The 14,219-nt window shown below is 44.5% G+C and overlaps 1 long non-coding RNA gene across 1 annotated transcript; it reads right to left on the bottom strand.

Moving 5' to 3' along the window:
• Positions 1–409: 409 nt before the first annotated feature.
• Positions 410–13,927, bottom strand: LOC117871619. The gene is made up of 3 exons (XR_004644303.1): positions 13,750–13,927; positions 9,448–9,616; positions 410–526 (listed from the first exon to the last, which is right to left on the bottom strand). It is a non-coding gene; the product is annotated as an uncharacterized LOC117871619 (long non-coding RNA).
• Positions 13,928–14,219: the final 292 nt, after the last annotated feature.

Below are 14,219 nucleotides of genomic sequence, written 5' to 3'. Positions count from 1 at the left end.
GGGTGGAGGGAATCACTATTTTTAGTCTCCTAAATTGTAGTTGGCTTTGAAAGAGCAACGTTAGAGAGACGCATCTTTTTGGGTGGATATTCTAGCACATTGTTTATGAGCCACTAGAAGGATACAGGCTAGTGCAGAAAGAAAGTGCTGATTAAAAAATAATTAAAACCAGTTTTCTGCATGTGGAGTTGGCCAGAAACTATGAGTGAGTAACTGTCTAAACAAGCACTATTTTCTGAACTTCATTCACCTTCTGGGTATCTCATGGGTTTTTTTTTATATATATATTATTCATATCTGCTGCCATACTTTCTTTCACTTCAGTTCTGTTTTATTTAGGATATTGTTGAAAAATAGTTGTGAAGACTCTGTAAGGAGTCTTTCAGCTCCAACAATCACATATTGCCAGGCAGCAGCCAATCAAGAGCAGCTGTTGAAACTGACTTCTGAAGAGGCTAATTGCTCATCGTAGAGGTCAAAGTTCCACAGAAGTGGTGGTCAGCAATTGATAGTGAAAATTGCAATCCTAATGAAAACAAACAAAAATAAGTGTACACGCACTGTGAGATTGTGCTTTTCTCACTGTTGTACCATCTTTTAGGCTGTCAAACTCATAATATTTTGTGGGTGGCAAAATGATGTCATTTAATTCAACAGCTTGTAGTAATTTCCACTCACAGCCCTTCATGAGAGGTACAAATTACTGAAGAAAGTGGGATATAAGCTTACAGATGGCAGTATCACTTTTCTTTTCCATTGAGATCACAATATCCTTCTTTCTAGATGAATGACAATTGTGCTGTCACTAAAATTACATCATGCTATCTGCCCTCAGAGGACATGGTTTATGATTCAAGAGACAGCTGTCAAAATAAAATATACTCTACTATGGGCTTTGGAAATCTCTTAGGTACATACACTTGAGTTTGTTCTTTTTTTAGAAGGGTAGCTATGGATTATAGCAAAAGTGGAATGTGAATTGGAATCCTACATGTAAATGGCAAATTGTAGAATAAATCCAAGATATAAATGTCACTGATTAATGTGACTAGTGTTCTTCTTCAAGTAGTTGTCCCTACGGGTACCCCCATTTTAGGTATGCGTGTGCCCATATGCTTTCCATGGGAGACTTTCCATAGCAGTGTCTGTGGGTCCAGGCTTGTGTCCTATATATTCTCATGCGCCAAACCAAGGGCATATAGGGGAGGATGGACCTACTGCCGCTCAAGCTCCTTCTCAACCTGCTACTACTTTGGAGATGATTTTCCCTCATACTTCAGCCTTATTCAGCCTGAGCGTCCCAGCAACTTCCATGGCTCCAGTACCTGCAAGCAGAGACCAGGAGGCTGCTTCAGAGACTTTGAAACCCTGTAGGAAGAAAAGAACTAGATTCCCCCAATAGAGTTCCTAAGAGGCAGGAAATGTCACCCTAAAAGTCAGGGAGAAAGGAGACCTTGTATCCCCGTGTGGGTACTGCCGAGGCTCCTACTTCCTCCATTACTAAGATCCCATACCCGCGAAGACGACTTTCAGCACTTCATGCACTGAAAAGTCTCTCAGAAAACAGCCCCATTCAGCACCAACTCTGATACTCTTCTCACAGTCCTCCAAACACAGGAACTCCTAGAAGAAACCATCTTCGACCCTGAACCCAGCACTCACTTCTGCTGGTACCAGTGTACCCCACAGTGCCTGAGATGGAGGCCCTGCTGCCAGAACTGATGCAGCTGCTAGTCCCAACTTGACTGCTGATACCAGAGCCGGGGAGTTCAAATGATTCCCCCATACTCCCACGCTTGGGCCAAAACGTTGAAAGGTCTCAATTCTGCCTTCTTCCTGTTCTACTCCTCACATAGTACTGCTCTGCTACACACCCCAATAAAGGAGAACTAACAACTTAAAATGCCTTGTTCAAAAATTTTAAGTAACATTTAACTTTCAAACACCTGAACAGCAAATGAACTTTTCTTGTCTGCATAGTAAACACTGTCATTTTTATCTGTTTGAATAATCAAAGTGGTGCTTTCCGTGCTGTCAAGGCTGTATCCCCACTTTGAACTTTAGGGTACAAATATGGGGGCCTGCATGAAAACTTCTAAGCTTAACTACCAGCTTAGGTCTGGTCCGCTGCCACCATCCCAAGGCTAATTCCCTTCTCTGGGTAGCCTTGAGAGACCTTCACCAATTCCCTGGTGAATACAGATCCAAACCCCTTGGATCTAAAACAAGGAGAAATTAACCATTCCCCCTCCTTCCTTTCACCAACTCCTGGTGAATACAGATCCAACCCCCTTGGATCTAAAAACAAGGAAAAATCAATCAGGTTCTTAAAAAGAAGGCTTTTAATTAAAGAAAAAGGTAAAAATCATCTCTGTAAAATCAGTATGGAAAATAACTTTACAGGGTAATCAAACTTAAAGAGCTCAGAGGACTCCCCTCTAGTCTTAGGTTCAAAGTACAGCAAACAAAGATAAACACTATAGTAAAAGGTACATTTACAAGTTGAGAAAACAAAGTAAAACTAAGACGCCTTGCCTGGCTATTTACTTACAAGTTTGAAATAGGAGAGACTTGTTTAGAAAGATGTGGAGAACCTGGATTGATGTCTGGTCCCTCTCAGTCCCAAGAGCGAACGAACTCCCAAACAAAGAGCACAAACAAAAGCCTTTCCCCCCCCTCCCAAGATTTGAAAGTATCTTGTCCCCTTATTGGTCCTTTGGGTCAGATGCCAGCCAGGTTACCTGAGCTTCTTAACCCTTTACAGGGAAAAGGATTTTGGAGTCTCTGGCCAGGAGGGATTTTATAGTACTGTACACAAGACAGCTGTTACCCTTCCCTTTATAGTTATGACATGTGCCTTCTTGGTTGCAAAGATTTGAACTGCTTCCTGCTGAAGGTCCACAGTCTGGGCCAGCTTATGCTCTATTGAGATGGTTGCAAGGCCGACCAGCCTCTCCTGTGTCAGTGTGGATGGAGCGTAGATGTATTTTTATTAACTTCAGCTTGGAGAAGCTGCGTTCTCCACTGGCAACTGTTACCGGAAGTGTTAGAAGTATGCGCAGAGCAACAAAAGCATTTGGAAAGCGGGTGGTCATCATCTTATTTGTATATTCCAGAACAGCCTTTGAAGTTGATCCTGCTGAAATGTATCTTGAAAGGGCTTTCAGTTCATCACCTAAATCACTTGCATCAATATCGCGCATGTCATCATGTGTCAACACTGTCTCTAGTGCCCTGCATTGCTGGTGTAGGTCTTCTTCAGGTATAGTGAGGAGTTTTGGAATACCATACAACATCCCATATATATTGCTGTGTTCCTTGAGCTGCATGAAACATACTTCAACTGACTGTATTGCACAATCTAGCACCCGGTTAAAGAATTCAACTTTGAATTGTTGCTTGGGGTCTCTTATGGGATTATCCTGTGCCTTGTAATCAAAATGTCGTCTTCTTCAGTGACTCTTGTATTCTTGAATGGGTGGGAAAATAGCTTCAGTGTGAAGTTTCTCTGCCAACTTCTCTGCACTCTTCAGAACGTTTTGAAATCCCTCATCTGACCAGTAAGACTTTAGGTATAACTTTGCTTTGTCCAGTTGTTCCATTGCTCCAGATATATCAAGGTCAACACCTTGGAGTCTCTTGCTTACAACATTTATTTCAAACTGTATGTCGTGCCACAACACTAAGCCACACAGAAATTTGAAGTTATGTATGTTTCTGGTGATTCCATTTCCCTCTGCCACTGTTCTCCCACAAACAGTTCTTGTCATAGCATTATCCTCCATAATGGCAACTATGGCATCATCTATCTTCCCAATTGGTGTTTGATAGGCTTTATCGCCTCCACGCGACTTTCCCATCATGTGGTACTCAGTGGTTTCAGTGTCAGAGGGGATGTTCCCAGATGTTGCTTCAAAATTTGCCATTGATTAGTTGATGCAGAGAAAAATACATAGATGCTTTGAATTACATTAAAAAATTCAGCAGCCTCACTAGAAGCTGATGCTGCATCACTGACCACCAAGTTCAATGAATGAGGACTGCATGGGACAAAAAAAGCTCGAGGGTTTAACTCTCGTATCTGTGTCTGCACTCCTCTGTTCTTTCCTCTCATGTTGGCACCATTATCGAGCCCTGACTTCTCATGTCAGCTATTGCAATTCCTGTATCTTCCAGCTTTTTAAGAAGCACATTTGTCATTCCAACTCCTGTAGTATCATCAATGTCAATAAATTCTAGAAAATACTCTGACAGTCACCACTGCAGGGACGTTTTCACTAGGTTCTGTTGTTGTTACAAACGCACCATTAAAGTCATTTGTTCCATATGGCTGATGTCAGGTGTGCAGTCCAGAATAACAAAGTAATATCTTGCTGACGTCAGATCTGCCACAATCTTCTGTTTGACTTTTGTTGCCAGTAATTGTATGATCTCATTTTGAATGGTTTTTCCAAGGTAGTGGTGTGTGTACATTTCTTGGGTGGTGACTCTTCTTAGATGCTCCTGGAGTACAGCATCAATTTTAAGGAAGTTTCCACTGTTTGGCACATACAGCTGCTCTGAAGTACCATGCAGTGCTAGGTTTTGGGTAGCAAGCATTCTCACAATGGCAACGAGCCTTTTCAGAACATTTTGCCAGTAAAGAGACTCTGATGCAATCTTCTCTTGATGCTGCTCATCTATGGTGGCCTTTAACCTTACTCTCATCTCAAGCTCTTTCCATCTCTGGAATGCTCTCTGGTGATTTGCTGCCTTCTCATAGCATGCCAGATTTCTAGCCAGATTTTTCCAGTCCTTTGTTCCTGTAGAACCCAATGTGGCTGGAACATTAGACTGGAAGAGTTTGCAACAAAAACAGTATGCAGTATTCTGGGTTTTTGAGTACATAAGCCGTGGCCTCTCTACTTTGTCACCATTGGGGATTTCACACCAGTAATGAGTTGGATGGAAACTTCTATTTTCATTGTCTTTGGGAAATGTGAAGTTTTTCACTTGCTGTGGCCCATCCAGTACAAGGAAGTCCCTCAGGCTACAGCTCAAGTGGGTCCACAGTCCTGGATCATCTAGACTTAAGGAACTAAACTCAGCAGCAGCTGTTTCTTGTGCCTCCACCACACTATTCTCTGATCTACACTTTTCTTCAGGAATGTGTATGGTTACATCCATTTGAGATGGAGATATGGATGCTGCAGTAGCTGCTAGGTCACCTGCACTCTGATTAACTGGAAGATCAGGCATCTCCTCACCACTCACATCCTCACTGGGGCAGGAAGGCTCACTGTGAACATTTGTGTCTATGTATCTCAGGAGAGCTCCTTCCTGCTTAGATAGAAAAGCTTCATTTGCTTGCTTGCTTTTTCTGAATGCTGCCCCAGAGGGGTGTTTTATTTTTTCACTCATGACTACTGTTCTGTGCCAGCTATAGTGGCTCTCAACACTCAATTGAAGGGGACAAATAAGCAGGCTGGTAGCAGGCCCTGAATAAGGGAAGATATCAGCGTCTTAAGGGCTTAACTGGCTCCTACTACTTCAGTTGACTGCCTGTTCTCCTCAAGTGGGTTCAGGGAAGCAGCAGGAAATGGGAAGCTCCCTGAGAAGCTGCTGTTAATCAGCCCAGGCTCCTGGGAGTGCTAGAGAGGTACATAAGAGGCTCCTCCTCCTCTCTGTCCGTGCAGCTCCTGCTGCTTTCTCTTATTCCCTCTCACCTTTTCTCCTGCCTGCCTGTTATGTCTCTTGTGCCCTCCTTCCTCCAGCACAGCACTGCACCATCTCTGTGCATCTAGAGCTGAGAGAATACATATGCGCCAGCAGAGACACAATTTTCTACACTCTGCGTCCTAGTGGTGCCCCCCCCACAGTCTGCCAGTTCACCTCATGGTAAGGCCAGCCCTGGCTGATACTGAGGCTGCCACGAGTACCAACACCTCTTCCCCCACAACACTAGAAACAGAGGATAACCCCTCCTCAGACTCAAAGATCTCCGTCTAACTTTCCACTATCTTTCTGTTTGAACTTCCCTCTGAGAAGTATCCCGAGGAAGAGACCCCAGGAACCAGTTGACAACTGATCCAACAACCTCCATGGCAGGAGCACCCTTGGGTGCCTCCCTGTTCCCTTATGGCTCACCACATTGGGTCTTCTGGAAACTTAGGGTCCCATACGAAGACCTGATCTAGAGGGCACCCTCATGACCTCTGGTGCCCCAGGAGGACTCTCCTTCCTCAAAAGAACTCTCTAGAAGAACAAGAGCTGAGAATGGAGGAAGAGGTGGGGCCATCTAATATGTCCTCTTCCTTACCAGATGAGGCAGTTATGACCCTCTCCCCTATCCTAAGTGGATGACTTCAAAGTCTTCCAGGAACTCATGAAGAAGATAGCCAAATCCTTACAGATGACCCTGGAAGATGTGCAGGAACCACAGCATGCCCTGGTAGATATCCTATAAACTTATTTTCAAAGCAATATAGCCTTGCCTATAAATGACGCTTTGCTGTCACAAGCCTGGGCAATATGGCAAATGCCAGCTACTGTCCCACCAACTTGCAAGAAGGGAGAAAAAAAATATTGTGTACCTACCAAGGGCTCGGAATACCTCTTCTCCTATTCCACCCCAAATTCCCTGGTGGTTGATGTTGTAAATGAGAGAGACAGGACAACATTGCTCCAGACCAAGTCCTCATGACAGGAAGCTCCAGCACCTGGACATTCTCAGTTGCAAAGAACAGCCACTTTACAATTCAGGATAGTTGGCCACCAGGCCCTAGTGGCAAAGTACAACTACACAAATTACAGCAAGTTCTCTCATTTTATTGCTTATTTACCACAAGACCAGAAGGACCAGTTTCAGGCTCTCATCACCAAAGGTCAGATGATTGCCAAAGCCTCTTTGCAAGCCACTTTGAATGAGGCCAAAACCAACTTTCTTTCTGTGGCAACCACTATAGTTATTCACTATGCTTCATGGCTGTTCTCATCTGGACTCTGCAGGGAAATCCAGAATACAGTTGAGGATCTTGCCTTTGAAGATTTAAGCTCTTCAGCGATGCCACAGATTAATTCCTTCACACAGTAAAGGATTCTAGAGTGACCATTTGATCCCTGGGCACCTACGTCCCTGCAACCAAAAGAAAAAGTAGAGGCCACAGATAGTCCAATGTTCTCAACCAATCCAATACCAAACCTTCCAAAGATCTGTAGAGCCACCCAACAAGAGGCCCAGATTCCACAAGAAGGTCCCATCATCGGCTATCACCTTGCAGACAGCAGCTTCTTCTGACCTTTCTTTTGAACCTTCTGTTGAGGGTCACAAGTCATTCCACAGTCAGGATCTGATGCAGTACCATCACCCCTACCTTCTACCCACCCTACGGAGATCATCTCTCCTATTTCTAGCTTCATTGGAAGTATATTACATCAGGCTATGCCATTCATGTAATTTCCAACCCCACCCCAACCCCCATTTGCCTTCCCCTTCCCTTTTCAGGGGCCGTCTCACAAAGATTTCCTAAGACAGGAGGTACAAACCCTCTTGCTCCTGGGAGTGATCCAGCCAGCTCCCGCTTCTTTCATCGGAAAAGGGTTCTACTCCAGCTGTTTCCTGGTATGCAAGCAAAAAGGAGGATGGAGACCAAGACTGAACACATTCATCCAAACATGGAGGTTCAGTATGGTAACCCTAGCTGCAATAATACCATTATTAGATCCAGGAGCCTGGTTTGTGAGCCTTGACCTTCAGGATGCATATTTTCAGGTAGCAACACATCCAGCTCACAGACACCGCCTCCAGTTCATCAACAGCAATGACCGCTGTCAGTACTGAGTGCTTCCCTTTGGCCTCTCAACTGATGTGAGAGTCTTCACAAAGGTCATCTCAGTTGTCATGGCCCATCTGTGGCAAATGGAAAAATGCATCTTCCTCTATCTACATGACTGGCTCCTCAAGGGTTGTTCCCTCCATGAGGTACAGTCGGCACCAACAAGGCCCTAGTATGTTTCCACTCTGTGGGACTATGGCTCAATGCAGTCTTTGACACCTGTCCTACACATCAATTTCATAGGGGTGACCTTGGACTCCACAACTGCCAGGGCATAATTCCTCAGGGACAGGTTTGTCATGATGTCCAACCTCATCTCTGCACGACAGCAGAATCCTCAAACCATTAGAAGGACCCACCTTCAGATTTTGGGCCATGTGGCAGCCTGTACTCTTGTAACATCTTATGCCAATCTGCACTCTCTGTGCCCCTTTGGGGCATTCAAACCTGGCTCAGAACTATCTATACTACCAACGACCACAACCTGTCCAAACAGGTGCCTATCCCTCAGAGTTCTCAACTCTCTCAATTGGTGGAGGCTGTCACAGGGTACAGCCCTCATCGCCAGACTGGCACCTCCTCCTTGTTGTGCTGGGGATTAGTTCAAGGCCAACACCCACATCTGCGGTCTGCACACTGGCACTCTGTCTCTGCTCCCACCTACAGCTTCACTCTCAGCCAGAACCACAGTGTCCTCGTCTTGACTGAGCCCTCCGGCCGTGTCACTGTCTGTGGTCCCCCCCCTTCCTAGGAAGAGTTTCTCTGTCCAACAGTCCAGCCACTTCCCCAGTGGCGAGTGGGGCCAACCACTACTCTGGGCCCCAACCCAGGGATCCTCTAAATAGCAGTCTCCTACTGCTTCTCTGTAACTCTGTCAATACTACTCTATTTCCCTCGGCCACTTCCCCATAGCTCCAGTACCTTCTTTGCCCTCAGCTCAGGGCACTTAGCTGCTCAGTCCCAAGAACCAACCACTGCTCTGTCCAAGGTGCTTACAGTTCTCTCAGTCCTCCAGGGATGCTTCCTTACTCCCTGGGCTCCCAACAGCAACTGAACTATTCTGCCCTGCAGCTCCCTTTTATATGGACCTGCTGGGCCCTGATTGGCTGTTCCTCGCAGTCTGGCTGCTTCCCAGGCAGCCTCCCCAGGACTCTGTTAGTCCCTTCTCTGCCAGTGTGGGGTGGACGCCCCATCACAGAGAGATCCCAACAAGGTTTGCATGGGAGTTCCATTCTTTCATATACCCCCCACAAAGATAAGCACCACAAATGTCTCCCTACTAGACTGGAGAGCTGGACCTCATAGCACAAGACAAGTGGACCCCTGAGGAGTCTGCTCCTCACATCAATCTACTTGAGCTCAGAGCAGTTCAATTAATCTGCAACCACCTTCTACCCAAGACTTAGGGTCACTTGGTCGGAGTCAAGAGATAAAAAAAGCAACCGTGTACTAAATAAACCCCCAAGAGGAGTAAGCTCCTTGTGCACAGAGGCAATAAAACTTTGGAACTGGTGCATAACCCACCAAATTGACATCACAATGGCATATGTACCTGGTCAGCAAAACACCATAGCAGACATTTCTCCAGCACCTTGAATGGGAGCTGAGTGATCCTACAGAAGATTTTTCTCACCTGGGACATCCCAAAGATAGATTTCTTTGCGACGCCATCCAACATGAAATATCAGTGATTTTGCTTGAGGGGAGGACACAACCACAAATTATTAGGGGACATCTTCCTTACTACTTGGCCTTGAACTCTGCCATATGCTTCTCCTCTAACACCATTGCTCCTCAAGGTCCTAAACAAAGTAAAACAAGAGAAAGTGGTAATCATCCTGACCAAGGCAGGTAAAGTTCCTGGACCTGATATACCTGTTGGTGACTTTCCTCTGACAGCTGACCTACTGACCCAAGAATTGGGCAAAATACACACTCCACAATACCCATTTCTCCATTCTACATCTCAAGGCCCGGCTCCTTGATGACTCTTGGGTATAGAAATCAGTTGCTCTTTTGAAGTACAGAATGTGCTGCTTAATAGTAGGAAACTCTCCACAACAAAGAATTACCTGCAAAAGGGCAAGCAGTTCCAGTCCTAATTCACCCACCGGGCATTATTTGCTGCCGAGTCTCACCTCACTGACATACTCAAGTAATTGCTGAATTAAAAATCCTGGATTTGTCACTGAGCTCCATCAAAGTCCACCTGACTGCTATTACAGCATTTGATCTACCAGTTTAGGGGCTTTCAGTATTCGCACACCCTACAGCTTCAAGACTCAGTAAGGGCTTGATCACCATTTTCCTCACATTAGAGAGCCTACTACACCTTGGGACCTTAGTCTAGTTCTCAAAGCATTGAAGAAGCCACCCCTCAAATCAAAGGAGAGGCTCTTCTCCATTTATCCTTCAAAACCCACCTTCCTTATAGCTATCACTTTGGCTAGAAGGGCAGGGAAGTTGGAAGCATTTGAGACAGACCCATCCTACAGAATATTTTACTGGGACAAGGTGACTCTACATCCCCATCCTTGCTTCCTCACCAAGATTTTATTGGACTTCCACATTTACCAAGATATTTAGGTGCAGTCTTCTACCCCAAATCTCACATTTGAAGAGAAGAAGCCACTCTTCACACTCTGAACATGAAAAGAGATCTTCAGAGCCTCTCCTAGACTCAGTTTTCCTTGCAGACAGGATGAAGGAAGCCCCTATTTCTACCCAAAGACTATTGAAATAGGTCTCAGGGTGTATTTTGGGATGTGACAAAGCTTCTGGAGTGCACCAGCTAAAGTAACTGCCTATTCCACTAGGGCAAAATCCACCTCTGTTGCCTCGCAATGGGTATATTCTTAAGCAGGCATTTGTGAAGCTGCCACTTGTTTGTCTGTGTATGCTTTCCCCCACCACTATACTTTTATGCATGCTTCCAGAGCAAATGTCGCCTCTGGTGTGGCTGTTCTCTGAACTGTGTAAATCCCTCCCCACAGCATCCACCTCCATTGGGACGCTGCTCGGGAGTCATCTAAAGTAGAACACACAGGGAACAACTCAAAGAAGGAGGAAAGGTTACTTGCCCATATAGTAACTGCAGTTCTTTGAGATGTTTTGTCCCTATGGGTTCTCCACTACCCACCCTCCTTTCCTCTACTTTGGAGTCCTTGCCTTGGCTGGATTTTGTAGTTGAAAAGGAACCGAAACGGCCCCTCCCCTATGTGCCTTCGGATCAGAGGACGAAGATATATTGGGCAAAGGCGCGGACCCTGCTACCAAAAATTTCAGATTGAAAGCCTGGAGGCACGCACACACCCGAAGTAGAGCACCCATAGGGACAAAACATCTCAAAGAACTCCAGTTAGTGAACAGGTAACTAACCTCTCCTTCTCCATACATCACTGGGGCCAAGTTCACAGCTGATGTAAATGACACTACACTGATTTCCATGGAATTGCACTAGCTTACATTACAGCTGAAAATGTTATTCTGTCTATGTACAAAACCAGCTATGATATAGTGGAAGTTCCCTTGGTTACAGGTTTTGTCTATTCTTTAAAATCAGATACACTGTATTTATCAGTCAGTACACTGATTCTGTGTGCCTGCTAGTGTACAATTGATTAAATCAGAGAAATCTAGGCACAGTCTTTTGAAACAGATTGGAATCGACAGAAACCTAATGTACTTTATGGGAAAATACTTAGTTCTTCCTCTAGGAGAAAAAAATATAAAAATATGAAAGAGCATGACATTAGAAAATAGAGGTGATATTGGTGGGGAAAATGTATAGTTTTTGGTAAGTCAATGATGTGTCCAGGTTTCCATTTGAAAGAATAGACCATCAAGGCTGATTTTGAAATGGGATCCAGAGCAAATTTAAAAATGTTATTGTTCTCTTTTTAAAACCTGAACATCACAAAGAGTAACATACTTGTGCATCACTCACTTTAGACACCATTTGCTTAGGTTTAAAAGATTTAATGAAAAGTATCCATCACTGATAGAAAAAGCTGCAAAACAAACCTGACCAATATGGGTCTTAAACTAACTAACATGGGATTTTCATATTTTCCAGTCTCCACTAGCTGGGCTAGATTAAAAGTCTGATATTCCATTATTGAAGAGCTCAGAGACCTCCCTCTATTTTGCTTATCCACTTTCAGATGTCACCATTATCTGTTGATACCATGTGATTTCAGAAAGAATTGAAACTTCTGTTGGGGAATACACCTCAGGAACAGATGAAATCTTAAAACGTTATTCTGTTTTTTAGTGAATATCTTTGATAATTAAAGACAAAAAAGAGGGATGAGATATATAGAAAATATATGAAAGTAGAATTGTTTCTAAAGGGTAACTTGCCAGTTAATTAGAATGAAAAAAGAGAAGTAGACTGGCTTCTTTCAAGCAATATAAAATAGATGGAATAGTATAGACTAATGGTTCTCAAATTGTGGAGTACTCATAGGTGGTCTGCCAAGAGTTGACTGATCACATGGTGCTGACTGTTCTGGTTTCCAAATGCTAAATCATATTAAAAGAAGATTGAATACTTTCCCAAAGTTACTTTTTCAGGTAGTTGCCAGAGGGATGTTATGTGATCACAAACCAGAGGGGAAGTTGGCTGTGACATTGTGAATGAGAGGGGAAGCACCCAAAAGGTAGACAATCGCTCTGATAAGATGTGGTCCACACTCTGTTTGAGAACCCTTGGTACAGGATAGACCTATAATTTAGCTTAGTTGACAGTATTGCTATTTGGAGGCATATGGGCATTAAATGGCTTTTTGCTGTTCAGTGGTATGTGAATGGATTGAGGCATGGTTTATTTCAAATAGTTTGGTTTCTGCAAAAAATTAGTGGCACAATATTTGTGAATCAGGTGATTAGCCAATCTATATAAAATTCCAGGATTGTCAGTTTGTGTCTCATTCTGAAGTCTAGAATGTCTGTAGAGTTGATCTGAAGTGATGAAAACATCTAAAAGCATGGCTGAGAGCTCTTTGTTCAGATTCACCAGGGTAAATCATCACTGGGATTTGCAGTCTGTTACTGTCCAATTTTCAATTTCTCAGCCATTTTGACATTACCAATTATACCAGGCCAAGAGTCAGTTGTGATGTCAGAGATAAGTCAGGTACTCCCTCCCCCCCTTCCCTACAGGTAATTTGCATGCAACAATTTCATTGACTGGATGAGGGTGACTGCTCAGAACCACCCACAAAACAATACAACCAGCACACACAATAACTCCAAATCCCTCATTTGCCACCCCCACAAATCAACACAAATCTCCCAGCACAACTCACACACAAAATCCCTAAGCCCAATGGCCCCATACAAATCAACACAACCACCTCTCATTCATCACCTCCACTCAATTCTACCACCACAGCGCCCTAACACAATTCAACACATCTCCAGCCACAAGTGATCACAACCATCCACATAACACAACCAATACACACAATAACCCCAGCACACATACCCAGACACAAAACACAGTGACCTGCACAACCAATACACACATCTCCCAGCACAATATAACCAGTACATGCAATAACCCCAAACACAGATATCCCCTCACAACAGTCCATACCCCTCCTTCACCACCTGCACAAATCAGCACAATATCTCCCAGCACAACATACTCATCCACCCTCACTCAGACTTACCATAAACTTGAGCATCAAAGCCACAGGTCAGCACTAGTGAAATATAAGCACAGTTAAGCAATTCATCATATTGTATAATGAGACCATTAGTAGATAGTCTTTCATATAAACGTACGCGTATAACGAGTAGCATTCACAAACAGATTATCTGCACACAGATTTCACACTGATTATAACTACCAGGGAGCTATTGGCTCTCGGTAGATATCTCACATGCCACTGTTTGGTGAACTATTATGCAGATAATATCCAGGGGATACCTGTAAATCTCTATTCACTCCCTGTGCCCTCTGCCATGAAGGGGCCCCTGGATCCCAGCACTGTAGCAGAGTAATTGGTCCTTGGCCACATGTCCATGTCACAGCACTCTGTTTCAAGACTCTGGCCTGCAGCTGAGTCAGAGGAAGGCAACACAGAGGCAGCACCTGAAGAGGGAGCCTGTTCAGACAAAGGCCTGGTCTATACTACCCGCCTGAATCGGCGGGTAGAAATCGACCTCTCGGGGATCGATTTATCGCGTCCCGTCGGGACGCGACAATCGATCCCCGAATCGGCGCTCTAACTCCACCAGCGGAGGTGGTAGTAAGCGCCGCCGACAAAAAGCGGCAGAAGTCGATTTTGCCGCCGTCCTCACAACGGGGTAAGTCGGCTGTAATACGTCGAATTCAGCTACGCTATTCACGTAGCTGAATTTGCGTATCTTAAATCGACTCCCCGCTGTAGTGTAGAT

Source organism: Trachemys scripta, chromosome 2 (assembly GCF_013100865.1).
Source record: "Trachemys scripta elegans isolate TJP31775 chromosome 2, CAS_Tse_1.0, whole genome shotgun sequence".
NCBI lineage: Eukaryota > Metazoa > Chordata > Testudines > Emydidae > Trachemys > Trachemys scripta.
The sequence above is the reverse complement of the archived record's forward strand: the minus strand, read 5'-3'. Positions and strand labels throughout refer to the sequence as shown.